Source organism: Coenobita brevimanus, chromosome 37, assembly GCF_032717465.1.
Source record: "Coenobita brevimanus isolate Jiangsu-jjx chromosome 37, ASM3271746v2, whole genome shotgun sequence".
NCBI lineage: Eukaryota > Metazoa > Arthropoda > Malacostraca > Decapoda > Coenobitidae > Coenobita > Coenobita brevimanus.
The window spans coordinates 7,402,498-7,418,631 of record NC_136990.1 but is presented as its reverse complement, the minus strand read 5'-3'; positions in this window follow the sequence as shown (position 1 = coordinate 7,418,631).

The window sequence follows — 16,134 nt, the reverse complement described above, 5'->3', positions numbered from 1 at the left end:
GCTTCTGATATAGCTGTAAAACAGCTTTGGTTGATCACTACTTTTATTTATTATATCCTCCTCAAACTGTTTTTGGGCTTCCCTCCTTATTCTTGTATAGTCGTTTCTTGCCTGTTTGTAATTATTATACGCCCTTTCACTATTGTGTCTTCTGTATCTATTCCACAACAAATCTCTTCTTTTGATTTTTTACATTCTGTATTGAACCATTTCTGTATTTTCTTATCTGCTTCTTTGTGCTGTGGGATGTACTTCTGGACTCCTATTTCATAAAATTCACAAAATTTTTTATATACAGCATTTAAATCTTGTCCTCTAAGCTCATTTTCCCAATCAACTTTTAAGAAATACTTCTTTAGGTCTTGATAATTTCCCTTTTTATAGTTTAGTCTCTTTTTGTAACTGTCATTGCTGTTTACTATGTCATATGCTATCCTGAAGTTATAATTTAGTACTGCATGATCGCTTTTGCCGAGTGGAGGGTGATATATTAAACTGTCAATGTCATTTTCTTGCCTAGTAAATATTAGATCTAGCACTGAATGTACATAAAGTCCTCTTTTTCTAGTGGTTTCCCTCACATGTTGCATTAAGAAAAACTCTTGTACGAGATCAAGGAGCTTTTGGTCCCAACAGCTTTCTTGGCTATTTATATCTAGAGTATTCCAATTTATATTTGTATTGAAATCCCCAGTTAGTATAATTCTTTCCGATTTCTCTTCCATTATATGTAGCAAGGATCTTATACTCTGAATTGTACTCTCTGCCAGGTCCTCATATCCGTCTCTTTCCCATGTGTTTGATCTGGGTGGCATATACAAATTGGCTACAATTACTTTACCTTCAGATGTGTCGATCTCTACTGCAATCAGTTCTACTTGTGATGGTATATCTAGGTTTATTTCCTTGACTTTTAGATTTTTCTTAGTTAATATTATAATTCCTCCTCCTTTTTTTAAATTTCTGTCTCTTCTCCATATATTGTATTCCTCTAAGTATAGTATGTCATTGGATATCCTTGGTGTTAATTTTGTCTCAGTTAGGCATATTATTTGTGGTTCATTTTCTCTGACATAATCATTCACCTCTAGTAATTTAGATACCATTCCATCCACATTTGAGTACATCAACTTTATCATCTTGTTTATATACTTGTCATGACATGGTTCTACTAACTTCCTCCTTTTTCTTCCATCCTGTTTGTGTACCACTTTCATACCTGCAATCCTATTACTTTGAAAACAAATTTCTTCTTGTCCTCTTCTGATCTTCCCTCATTTTTTGTTTTTGCTTCCTCCCTTTTCTCTTTCAGTAATTCCAGTTCCTCTTGTTTTAGGCATCTTTTTATCCATACATTTTTGAACTCCTCTTTTTCCATAAGATTCTTTGCATTTTTTAGTATCTCTTCCACAGTGTTTACACTCTGGAAAGTCACCTTCAGAGGTCTTGTCTTGCTTTTCTCGTATTTCCCTAACCTTTTGTGTTCCTCTATGTCTTTACTACAGATTTCCTCTGATACTTCTTTCAGTAAGCTCATTACATTTGCCATCTCCTTTTTGTCTCTAGTGATTTTGTTTTTAATTTCTTCCTCTTCTATACCAGTGATTACTATTGATTTATTTATTTCTACTGAATCTCTGACTAACTTTGGATTGTTTTGGATTATTCTTTTCACTTCCTTTTTAATGTTTTTTTCCTCCACCCTTGTTTCTAAGTCTTTCTTTACTTTCACCATTTCAGCATACGTGGTTTCTACATCATTTTTGTAGCTTTGCACAGCTTCATTCACCTGTGTTATCTTCTCCTCAATATCACTGCTCTGGTCCATATGACTGCTTGCTTGTCTAATTGTCTCTGTGTCATTTTTTAACTCTTCCATAACACTCTCGTGATTAACTACTGTACTTCCCATTTCACTCACTTTCTTCCTAAGCGTATTCAATTCCACTGTTAGTTCACTGATGGTTGTGTCTTTCTTATTGGCCTCCCTTCCCAGTTTTTCTATCTCTTCCTTTTGCAAGTGTATTTGCTTCTTTATTTCATCAATTTCATTTTTGAAAGCCATTTCTAGTTTGTGTACACGTTCAACCAGTCTATTGTGAGTCTCCACTTCAACCAGTTCTTGGTAGAAATCATCATTTTGCTTTTTACTTTTATCCCTTTTCTTTTCCAAATTTGTTTTACTGAAGTATGGATCCATTTTGTAATACTAAATGAACAGAGTGTGTACTTACAAAGTATGCACGCTTTCCCCATGTTGCTGTAGTATAAACAAACCCAGCTGACTCAACGCATCGTGGTTCTTTGTTGTTTGAACCAGTCTTATTTAAACTTATTATTTCTTTTCCTTTTAATAATGAAAAATCATTTAGTCTAACCTGGTACAGAGCTTGACTCATTCAAAGATACTTATTTAGGTAATGCCTCTGGCCATGTTGAGCTGGTATGGAGCGCCGGTAACGGACGTCTTCCTCCGACGATGCCGTGTGTGTGTGTTTGTGTGTGTGTGTGTGTGAGCCTGGCAGTTGGTGGCTATTATTTCAGTAGGCGAAATTAAACAAACATTTGTGCCCATTCCTCCTACTTCATCTCTCTCTCTCTCTCTCTCTCTCTCTCTCTCTCTCTGTATGTCTGTCTGTATGTCTCTCTGTCTCTCTCTCTCTCTCTCTCTCTCTCTTTTCAAGGAAAATGTTCCCATCCTCCTCATACTGTTCACTGATTCATGAAGCAGAATCAGAACCCATCACGTGTCGAACTACTGTATCACGTTTGGACTTTGGAGTAAAGAGTGGGTGAAAAAGACTGCGGCATGGCAAGATACTCCCGAATGTAAGGAGCTAAAAGTTTCAGGAATAGACAAGAAATGGAGAAGAGTGCAGTTCATTACGTAGATCGGCGCCGTGGTTAAGGTAGACAGGGTGCGGAGAGAGGGGAGTGAAAATGAAGGAGCATGGAGGGGGGGTTAGAGGTAGGGTGGGAGGGACTAGGGGTGGGTACGAGGGAGAGAGCAGAAGTTTCATCACTCTACAACATTTTTCTGTCGTTTTTTGCTCACTTTTATGCTAATCAGATATAAAGACTATTGCATTCTGGGCGGTTTATAGCACTAATTCTTACAAACACGTCTTTAAAGCGTATAAAAGCCTGTGTGGCAACTAGTTCCTATACACTGTTGCCAGACAAAACAACCACATCACACGAGCAGGCTTGCAGCGAATTTGTGCTGACGACTGTACAACAGGACCACACAAGCACTTGCCCAGTCAACTGGTACCATACCTTGCACAAAGCACACATTCAACAACCTTACTAACCAGTCAACAACAGTTGTTCCACCACCTTTCAGGTATTCGACAGCACACCCATCCATACCTACAGCTTTCCCTGTTTTCATCTCCTTTACTGCCTCCTGGACTTCCTCCATCGAGATCAAAGAATCATTCAACTCTCCCAACACATTTATTCCTTGCACCTTTCCATCCCCCACAGTCTCAGCCTCCCTTTCCTCCTCTACATTTAACATACTTTCAAAATACTCTGCCCATCTCATCCTTACTGCATCAATCTCAGTTAACATCCTTCCATCATCTGCTTTTACTCGCTCTTCCTTCGCAGACTCTCTTTTGCACCCTTTTCACCTCCTTCCAAAAAATTTTCTTATTCTGTTGAAAATTCTCAGTCAACCGCCTACCCCACCTCTCATCTGCTGCCACTTTAGCATCACGCACAGGCTTTTTCGCCCTATTCCTCTTTTCCTTATCATTAACATAATGCATCATCCTCAGTTCAGCCGACCATGCAGTATTAAACTGCAACTTTAGGATTGCATATGATATAGTTAGCAGCAATGAAAATTACAAAAAGAGCCTAAACTACAAAGGGGTCAACTATTATGACTTAAAGAATTACTTCATAAAAATAGATTGGGAAAAGAAGCTCAGAGGACAAGATACAAATGTTATATATAGAAAATTGTGAATTTTATGAAACAGGAATCGATAATTATATCTCTCAGCATAAAGAAATAGAAATAAGAAAAAGAAATGGTTTATTGCAGAATGTAAAAAATCAAAACAAAAAAGAGATTTGCTGTGGAATAGATAAAAAAAAAAAAAACACAATAGTGAAAAGACATATAACAGTTATAAACAGACAAGAAATGACTTTACTTGGATAAGGAGAGATGCTCAAGGACAGTTTGAGGAAGACATTGTAAAAAAAGTAGCGACCACCCCAAGCTGTCCTACCGCTACATTCGAAGCAACCCCAGAGTTAAATATAAAATACAATCCATCACGGATGAGGGGATAATCTATAGCAAGGAAAAGGATATTTGTGAAGTACTTAACAAAAAATTCCAATTAGGTTTTACAGAAGAAAGTAATTTTGAGAGAGATGATTATGAACATTCATGCACACACATCCTACCAAATGTACTAATATCAGAGCAAGAAGTACAGGAACAATTGAGCATATTAGCCCTTTCGTGCATGGTAAATTTTATTAAGTTTTCTGGCGCATGATTGTATTCCACCCCCTCTCCACCAGCCCCCCCCCCCCACATGGCTCTGAAAACGTATTCTCGCCTTATTCTTGCCACCCAAACGTATATATATATATATATATATATATATATATATATATATTGCCATAAAACCTACATCATCCTCTTATTCACTGATGTTTATTCTAACCGATAAGCAAAAAAAAAAAAAAAAGTAAGAAGAGAAGTACCTTAGGCCAGTGTGAATAAACATTTCAGAACGTCAATCTCACTTCCCAACATCATAGTTCGAATGTTTTCCATCATACAAAAAATTTTTATTAGAAGTTTTGAAAGAGAATTTCATCAGCTTTCTAATAATGCTTGTCGGGTTGTGATAAGGTTTGCAGTTTTCGAGAAAATATAAAAAAACTAAGAGCCATTTCCTACCAGAAACTGATTTTTGTGCAGGGAGCTTTAGTGCAAAAGTTTTCTCGCAGAGGTTAAGTTATTATTTCATAATCTTGTGTAGAAATTCATGGGCTTTCTCATGGTATCCATAAATTTTTCATGCGCCTCAAAGTTTCCGGGTAAATCACAAAAAATTACTCGGTGTCCATGCCCGTGCTGCACTTTCATCACTCACAGTACCGTCATATTCCCACCTGTGTAACAGCAATTTTCTATCAAAGATATTACATTGTTGTTTCATGCACATACGTAGAGTTTTATGCGCTTTATCATGTGTTTTTAAGGAAATCAATACATCCAATACTTTTCAAGTAAATGGATGACAAAGGTAGAACTCCTCCTCGCCTTCAGGCAAAATAAAAACACTTTCTTCCCCTACCTACCCACACCTACATATTTTCACTCCCTAAGTTTTTTTATTTTGTTTATTCAAAGTATACATGTAATATATCATAAGTTTTTTTTTTTATAGTGTTCTCAGAAACTTGACATGACCACTGCTCTGTTTGCTAGGTACTGACTCTGAAGCAGTACTTATTTTCAGCTCATATGTGTATATGTAAAAAACAATACTTAATTGTGTAAAATATAGAAATAGGTCAGTATACAAATCAACAAAATATGGATAATTCACTTCCTTCAGAGGTGTTGAGCTGCTGGCAGGACCCTGAGGGGTTTGAAGACAAGGAGTTATGTAGTGTGTGTGTGTGTGTGTGTGTGTGTGTGTGTGTGTGTGTGTGTGTGTGTGTGGCATGCATGCGATGCACACAATAGGTTCTCCATGAACATTCACTGCACTATTTTATACAAATACTTCACACTAAACCATACACAATATAGCACTGTCTGAGAGAGGTACAATACCTTTTCACTGAAGTCTGTGTGTTTGTGTGGCGTATTTCTCTGATCCTTGCACTAGGTTTGCGTTAAGTCAATCAATGCACGAAATATTTCTCCACGAACACTCGCTACACTATTTTATATGCAGTATAAAAGACTATCACAGTTATTCCACCCCAACCTCATCTATTATTCCCTTCTCGACTCTTGCATACGTGACTGCCTGTTCCCTTAGCAACTACGGCATATCTCTATGGCATAGGTAATGCCTGCTAAGGTAGGTCAGTTATTTTACAGATCCAGGCACTATATATTTCACACAATATAAGCATTGGCTTCACTATATAGGTAAAACACTCACATCATTTACGGGCAAGGTGAAGCACAGCAGCCAAATCCCGTTATAGAAAACCCGACTCCTGCCTCTAGGCCTAATGGCTGATAACGGGCCCCAGTGTTTTACGAACAACATGTCATTTTTTTTTTATGCAAGGAAGAAGGAACCAAAGGCCAGAAGCCCACAAGCCATTCCTTCCAAGAAAAAACAAAAACAATACAAAAGAGAGCCAAATTCAAGATCCATTCATTTCGAGATGCCTGGACACACTGCGTTTGAAATACTGGAGATCATAGGAAGTAGGATATACAGACAGAGGGAGACAGTTCCAGAGTTGACCTATTTCATAAATGAAAGACTGGGAGTAACGGTTAACTCTTGCATTAGAGTTTGACAGAAAAGGGATAAGAGCTTGTTGCTAGACGGGTACTAAGTGCCCGTTGTAGAGGTGGAGGAATGCAAGCAGACAGTTCAGAGGAACAATGACCATTGAAGTGGCGATAGAATAAAGATGCAACAGTGCAGTGATAGACACAATCACTTCACAGTCTAGTAAAAAACAATGTACAATCACAATATATCAATTATGGTTTCTGCCTCAGGTGGCAGGGGGAGAATGGAGGAGTTACAGGGACAACTGATGCAGCGCTACCCTTCAGCTCGGCTGGTCGTGAGATACTGAGGTTTATCGATGCGCATTGTCACATTGGAGCAGTCACAATATTGCCGAATGTTTACTTTGGATATGAGACTGGCCTGCTAGAATGCACCAAAATTTGATGCAAATTGGCCGAAAACTTAATTTTTGGCAATTTTTTTCTGTTTTTTCATGCAATTCACATCCATGTGCATTTACCAGGAGACACTCAAAGGACGCGAATCGCGTGCACGTGCCTGAGAGGGTTAGAGAAAGGAAAAGCAAACAGTCCTGACAAAATATCAGGAATTACACGAATGTGCAAAACAGTTAAGTAGACCAATACATTAAACCCTTTCATACACAGGGGCCTGGTGAAAAATCCAACTGCTCTTGCTCTTTCGACGCAGGATTTGTCCAAGTGATTTCCAACCGCTCGTACTCTTTTGACTCAGGATTCGTCCAAGTGAAAGCAACCGCTCACACTCTTTCAATGTAGGTTGAGTCCAACCATATAATTTGCTGTATTTTTTTTTTTAGTTCGTTGTTTGACCTTCCTAATGAATGAAAAAAAAAAAAAAAAAAGGAATTACCATATTATATCATTCACTTATTTATTCAATGCTCATTTACTAACAGATATATAAATATTTCGGCAATGATTATAGAGTATTGTAGAGCATTTATCTGTGATTCATTTCGTAAAAAAATGACACTTCTAGCTATACTAGAAAAATTTTAATGGCATACAGAATAACAACAGTCGTTCATCACGCCTGGCCGCTCTGAGTGAACTGTTTCCTATCATTCATTTTCGCACGCCCACATCTCACGCTCCTCGCATTCCTCACTCAGTTATTTGTGCGGCATCGAAAAATGATTACAATCAATTCATTCCCCTGACCTAAGTTTTAACTGTATTGTTATGAAACTAATACATGTTACAAATCAATAAAGGCTCTTCCTAATTACTGAAAAAAATAAATAAAGGATAAAAAACACCGTACTTTATGGTTCAGCAATGTATTCATTTACTCACTGACATATTCTCATATACAGTATTCACACATTGTTTTTTTTTTTCACAATTTGTTGTGAAAAAAAAAATGTAAGAAAAAAATAGTGTTTGAGTACTGTATATTTATTTTTCTTTTCATTCATTAGGAAGATAAATAATTCATCAGTTTCATAACAATACAGTTAAAACTTAGGGCAGGGGAATAAATTGATTGTAATCATTTTTTGATGCTGCACAAATCACTGAGTCAGGAATGTGAGGAGCATGAGGTTTGGGCAGGCAAGAATGAAATGATAGGAAACAGTTCACTCAGTGGCCAGGCGTGATGAACGACTATTGTTACTCTGTATGCTATTAAAAATTTTCTAGTAAACCTAGAAGTCTTTCTTTTTTTTTTAATGAAATGGATCGCAGATAAGTGCTCTACAATATACTATAATCATTACCGAAATGTTTATATGGCTGTGACCAAACGAGCATTGAATAAATAAGTGAATGATTATTTTCGTTCATTAGGAAGATCTTTCATTAACTTATATACCAGTTTCAAAACAATACAGTTATAATAAGAGCGGGAGAATGAAATGATTGAAATCAGTTTCTGATACCGCACGAATCGCTGAGTGAGGAGTGTGGGGAGAGTGAGGTATGGGCTGGCGAGAGACTGTCACTCAGTACTTGGAAGTGGTTAGACGCAGGTGGCGTTGAAAGAGTGCAAAAGAGTTGATACTCAAGAAATCCTTAAGGTAAACTACCTGATATCTGGATAAATGGAAACATTTTGCCCCAATTCAAGAGAGGAAATAGAATCCAGTCACTTCTGATCAGTATCTCTGACCAGTGTTGTAAAGTATTTGAAAAGTTGATAAGAAAAATATTGGTAGAGCATCTGGAAAAATAACTATAACAGAAAGAGTGTTCGGTTAGAAAGGGAAAATCATGTGCTACCAATCTATTAAGCTACTATGATTGAGTTGCACAAACACTACAGAAAAGGGAAGGCTGGGTAGACAGTATCGATTTGGATTTCAAGAAAGCATTTGACAGAGTACCATACCAAATACTTCTACGGAAATTGTACTATCAAAGAGGAACCCAAGGTAATGTGTACTGCTGAATGGAAGATTTTCTCAGAAAAAGTTAAATGAGAACAGAACTAAGAGAAAATTACTCATCATGGAGAGAAGCGACCAGTGGAGTTCCACAGCACCCTATGCTGGCATCAATTATGTTTTTAGTATATATTAATGACACTGCCAGCAACACTGGAAATGAAAGCTATCTAAACATGTCTGCTGATGATGCAAAAATACAAAGGAGAATCAGAATCACATACTCTTAATGACAGCAACAAGAATTAAATAAGCTTCATGAATGGAGCAATAGATAGCAAATCGAATTCAATGTCGGCAAATCCCATGTAATAAACTTTGGTCTATCTATTAATCTATATACCTAGGCTGGTTCCCTCAAGGAAAGGGAGGTAGCCGAGACAGGACGACACACTCCCCATTTACTCATCCATTTAAACACATTCATTCGCATCTTAGCCCCAAAGGGGAGAAGGGACAGATCCTCACCGCACCACACCGCACACGGGTCAACTGCACAGTGCAATCAGTGACATCAGCAGCAGGGCCCCACAGCAGAGCTGGTTTACCCCTGCCACATCATAATAGACCCATCCCCTTACCCGCACCTGACCTGACTAGCTGATCAGACCAAATGCGGGAGAATATCCCCTCAGGGCAGCGTCATCATTTATTAATTCACAATTTCTCTCCATTTATTTCTGTCATGCACAGCCACTCTTCCTTGCTCAACAGACATCCCTCTTACATGCAGCGCTCTCTTCACACTGTCCATCCATCCTATTTGTGGTCTCCCCCTTAGCCTTACACCTCTCACATCAGATCTAGTTATCATTTTCACCAATCGCTCATTATCCATTATCTCCATATGCCCAAACCATTGCAACACCCTCTGGTCAACACTATCAGCCATCTCCCAGAATACTCCAGTTGTCCTTCGCACTTCATCATTTCACACTCGATCCATACGCGTCACTCCACACATACTCCTCAGACACCTCATCTCCATTACATTCAAACTTTTCCTCTCTGCTACACCCATATTCCATGTTTCAGCCCCATATAACGCAGTCGGTACCACAACACCCTCATACAGCCTTCTCTTTACATCCATTCTAAGCAAACGACATCTAAACATCTTTTTCATTCCTCCCAGCACCTTTCCTACTTCATTCATTCTAAACTTCACTTCTGCATCTATTCTTCCATCCACAGCAACATGTGACCCTAAATATTTAAAACACTCTACCTCCTCAAGCAACTCACCATTCAAAACTATATTCATCCCATACCATCTACCAACCTTGTAAACTTCATCACTTTACTCTTATTCTCATTTACTTTCAATTTCCTCCTTTCACACCCTTCCAAACTCCTCTATCACCTGTCTCAATCTCTCCTCTGAATCAGCTACCAGTGCAGTATCATCTGCAAACAGCAGCTGCTTCAGATTCAACTCTCCACCATTAGCATTCACCAGACTCGGACTTCCACTTAAAACTCTTGCATTCACCTCCCTTACAACATCATCCATATAAATATTAAACAACCAAGGCGACATCACACATCCCTGTCACAGCCCCATTCTAACAGGAAACCAATCATTCACAGCATTTCCCACTCTTACGCTCTACTATTTACACAAAAACTCTTCACCCCTTTTAGTAACATACCATCAAGTCCATACAATCTTAAAACAGTCCACAAAGCCTCCCTATCAATTCTATCATACGCTTTCTCTAAATCCATGAATGCCCAAAACACATCCTTGCCTTTCGCTAAATACTTTTCACACACTTGTCTCACAGCAAACACCTGATCCACGCATCCTCTCCCTCTCCTAAAGCCACACTGCTCATCACCAATCACTCCCTCTGTACCCTCTCTAACTCTCATAATTAACACTCTACCATACACCTTACCTACAACACTCAAGAGATTTATACCCCTAAAGCTAGTACATTCATACTTATCGCCCTTGCCTTTATACAACGGGACCACACAAGCACTTGCCCAGTCAATTGGCACCGTATGTTGCACAAAGCACACATTCAACAATCGTACTAACTAGTCAACAATAGTCACTCCACCATTCTTCAGGCATTCCACAGCACACCCATCCATACCTGCAGCTTTCCCTGTGTTCATTTCCTTTACTGTCTTCTCCACTTCCTCCTTTGTGATCAAAGAATCATTCAACTCTCCTCAACACATTTATTCCTTGCACCCTTCCATCCACCACAATCTCAGCCTCCCTTTCCTCCTCTACATTTAACAATCTTTCAAAATACTCTGCCCATCTCTTCCTTACTGCATCCATCTCAGTTAACATCCTTCCATCCTCTGCTTTTACTCGCTCTTCCTTCGCAGACTCTCCCTTTCACACCCTTTTCACCTTCTTCCAAAACATTTTCTTCTGTTGAAAATTCTCAGTCAACCGCCTACCCCACCTCTCATCTGCTGCCACTTTTGCATCACGCACAGCGCTTCTCGCCCTATTCCTCTGTTCCTTATACCTCTCATAGGACACCTCACCCTTCCTCTGCAGCCACGCTTCATATGCACGTCTCTTCTCAGCCACAGCCATACATACTTCCTCGCACCACCATTCACTTCCTTTTCTTACACCACCACCCACACGTCTCACACCACACACCTCTTCTGCATGTCCCACCACAGCACTCTTAACTGCCATTCCTCTCACACTGCCATTTTTCCTGATCTTTCACTGCATTCCCTCCCATCTTTCAATTTCTCCTGATACTCTATCATTTTCTCTCTTTTATCAACTCACTCCTTTCAAAACCTCCCTGCACACCTAACCCTCCCTAGCTCTCACCCCATCTCTTCTTCTCTGCTTTCCCTCCACCAGGTAGTGGTCAGACATACCTCCACCCTCCCCTCTCAGAACTCTCACATCCAACAGTCTTCCTATTACACCTGGACACAACCACATAGTCCATCAAAGCTCTGTCAACAACCTTCCACCCTCCTGTCTCACCCATGTATGCTTATAAATATCTTTCTTCTCAAACAGTGTATGTTCAATCACCATCTCTCGCTCAACGCACATCATTCGTTCCCCATTTTCATTTCTTCCAGGCACACCATGCATACCAACTACACCTTCAACTGCTACATTTCCCACTCTAGCATTCAGATCTCCCATCATTACCACATTCACATTCGCTCCAAAATTCTGCAGACATTCATCAACATCATTCCAGAAACTCTCCCTCTCTTCCTCATCCCTTTCACTACCAGGCCCACGTGCTCTCACAAACACCCACAACTCACGTTCAAATTTCGCTTTCACCCACATCAGTCTCGATGACACCTCCTTCCATTCAATCACACACTTTCGGAGTCACTAACAAGGCTACCCCTTCTCTTGCCCTTCCTCTATCAACACCTGACAACCTTCCATTTCCTGTTTGTTGACTCTTATTCTTTGTCATAATTGTTCAGTTGTTGTCTGTGTTCTCACAATATTTGAATCTGTCTTTTTAGTATCTGGATAGATTGTTCAGTATTTGGATCTTGATTATTGATCTTCAGACATAAGATTAACCTAATCTTTATCTGATCTTAGTGTTAATCTGGGACAATGAGGAAGTCAGTCTGGAAATATCCACTCAAAACATTGAGTTTTGGTTCTTTTGAAACCATGAGTGAATCAGATGATATTCTTTATTCCCATTATTTGTGCAGATGTGACTCAGTAATAATGATTTGTCACATTGCTGGGAGATGGGTTGGTAAAAATGGAAAAAGATCAGACTGGGATTATGAACCAGGAAGTTCAACCCCACACACATCAGAAAGGTAGCAGGACCTAGGAGTTATAACCAATAGCAGATTATCATTTGCTGACCACATCAATGAGAAAGTATGGAATATGTATACACTGCTTGCTAATATGAGAATAGCATTCAAATATATAAATGAAAAAATGCTGAGAAAGGTAATCACCTCATTCATTAGATCAACCCTAGAGAATGCATCAGTAATCTCAATAAACACATAGATATGATTAAAAAGGTACAAAGGGACGCTCCAAGATGGGCACCAAGTTGAAGGGATCTAAGCTATGAAGAAAGACTAGAAAAATTAAACCTATTGTACAAACATTACAAGAGAGAAGGAAAAGAGGAAGCATGATTATGAACATAAATGCATCACATGGAAAGAGAAGACAAACATGAATGAATAAATAACCTATGGGGAAGCATGAGCAAGAGGACACTACAAAAAACTGTAAAAAAGAAAGGTGATAAGATGTAAGGAAATTCAGTTTCCCAAACAGGCCAATTGATCAATGAAATGTACTACCGAATGAAATGCAATGCCAAAACTATTCATAAATTAAAGTATATGTTTGATAAGAATGGTTTAATACACAAGACAGTACGAGCTTGACTCATTCCTGTAAAGAAACAATTTGGTGAGAAAAATTTGGTAAGAACACAAAATCTAATAAACACAAACACGCATACATACACACACAAACTCACAGTTACACACACAATCTGATAAACACACACACACACACACACACACACACACACACACACACACACACTGAAAAGTTGATAAGAAATGTTTGGGTAAATCATCTAGAAAAACACAATATGATAACAGAAAGACAGTTTGTTTTCAAAAAAGGAAAACCCTGTGTTACTAATCTGTTGAGCTACTATGACAGAGTAACAGAAACATTACAGAAAAGAGAAGGATGGATGGACAGTATCTATTTAGATTTCAAGAAAGCATTTGACAGACTACTGCACCAAAGACTTTTATGGAAACTGTACCATCAAGGAGGAATCCGAGGCAAACTGTATTGTTGGATGCAAGATTTTCTCAATAAAAGAGAAATGAGAACAGTACTAAGGGGAAATTACTCATCGTGGAGAGAAATGACTAGCGGAGTTCCACAGGGGTCAGTGCAGGCATCAATCATGTTTTTAGTGTATATAAATGATACAGATAGCAAAATTGGAAATGAAAGCTATCTTAATATGCTTGCTGATGATGCAAAAATACAAAGGACAATTACTGATGCAGACTTTTGTAAAGAGCAACAAGAAGAATTAAATAAACATCATGAATGGAGCAATACATGACAAATGGAATTCAACATGGACAAGTGTCATGTAATCAAGTTTGGTAAAAGTGGAAAAAGACCTGATTGGGATTATAAGTTAGGAAAGAAAACCACCAGAAAGAGAGAAGGACTTAGGTGTGGTTATTAATAACAGACTATCTCCGGCTGACCACATCAGTGAGAAGGTACGGAACATGTATACACTGCTTGCAAATATGAGAATAGTACTCACATACATTAATGAAGACATGCTAAGAAAGATAATAACATCATTCGTCAGACCAACCCTGGAGTGTGCATCAGTAGTCTGGAGTCCTCATCTCAAAAAACAAATAGATAAGATTCAAAATGTTCAAAGGGCCGCTACAAGATGGGTACCAAGCTTAAGGGATCGAAGCTACGAAGAAAGACTAGAAAAACTGAATCTGCCTATATTACAGGAAAGAAGGAAAAGAGGAGACATGATTATGCTATATAAGTGCATATCAGGGCAGGAGAAAATAGACATAAATGATAACACAACCTATGGGGATGGATCAGCAAGAGGGCACTGCAAAAAACTGCATAAAAGAGAGGCGATAAAGACGTAAGGAAATTCAGTTTCCCAAATAGAGCAATTGATCAGTGGAATGCCCTACCGAATGAAATAGTGTGTGTCAAAATAATTCATAAATTTAAGGATATGTACGATAAATATGGTTTAAGACACTGTACAGTACGAGCTTGACTCATTCCTGTAAAGATACAATTATGTAAGAACACACACACACACACACACACACACACTATTAAGGCGTCAGAGAGACAACATGTCATATCACCTCGCTCAGAGCTGGCCACTCTTGGCTACAACTGGCTTTTCCTAAATAGTATCCTATGTGTTTATTGGAATTACTGATGCATTCTCTGAGGTTGTTCTAATGAATGAGGTGATTACCTTTCTCAGCATTTTTTTCATTTATATATTTGAATGCTATTCTCTTATTAGCAAGCAGTGTATACATATTCCATACTTTCTCATTGATGTGGTCAGCAAATCTGCTGTGTGGTTATAACTCCTAGGTCCTGCTACCCTTTCTGATGTGTGTGAGTTGAACTTCCTGGTTCATAATCCAGTCTGATCTTTTCCATTTTTGCAAACTTTATCCCCTGTAACATTATGGGTGGTGCTACTCTGCAGCCAGAGTGGTGTAGGAAGAATACTGCCATCGTATTCACTGCGTGTAAAATAAAGAAAGGCTAAAACTGGCGGAGTGGGGGACTGGGGATCTCCTCTGTAGTTCCTAAAAGGAGCAGGCCAGAGAGAGAAAGTGGGATTGAGAGGATTATCCTGTACTCTGAAGGTGGGTCTATGAATGTGCGTGGATGTAGTACGATTGAGGGGTGGGAGGATTGGATGATGGAGATAGATGAAAGGGAAGGGTGAGGTCTGTGTTTGGAAGTGTGAATGGAAGGGATTGTCAGGTGTTGATAGAGGAGGGCTCAGTGTGTGATTGAATGGAAGAATTGTCATGGACTGATGTGGGTGGCTTGAAATTTGAACGTGAGTTGTGGGTGTTTACAGTGCAGCCTGGTAGTGAAAGGGATGAGGAAGAGAGGAGAGTTTCTGGAATGATGTTGATGAATACAGAATTTTGGAGCGAATGTGAATGTGGTAATGATGGGGAGATGAATGCTAGAGTGGGAAATGTAGCAATTGAAGGTGTTTAGCCATGGTGTGCCTGGAAGAAATGAAAATGGGGAACGAATGAGGGATGTGCGTTAGTAGAGAGATGAGTGATTATACGCTGTTTGAGAGAAGAAATATAAACAGGGTGAGACAGGAGGTGGAAGGTTGTTGACAGAGCTTTGATAGACTATGGTTGTGTCTACTGGTGTAATAGGAGACTGTTGGATGTGAGGACAAGAGAGGAGGGTGGAGGTATGTCTGACCACTACCTGGTGGAGGAAAGTTAAGAAGGTAGAGATGGGTGAGAGCTAGGAGGGTTAGGTGTGGCAGGAGGTTTTGAGAAAGTGAGTGAGTTGGATAAAAAGAGAAAATGATAGAGTATCAGGAGAGGCAGAAGATATGAAGTGCGATGCAGTGAAAGATCAGGAAATGGCAGTGGGGAGGAATGGCAGTTAAGAGTGCTGTGGTAGGACATGAAGAG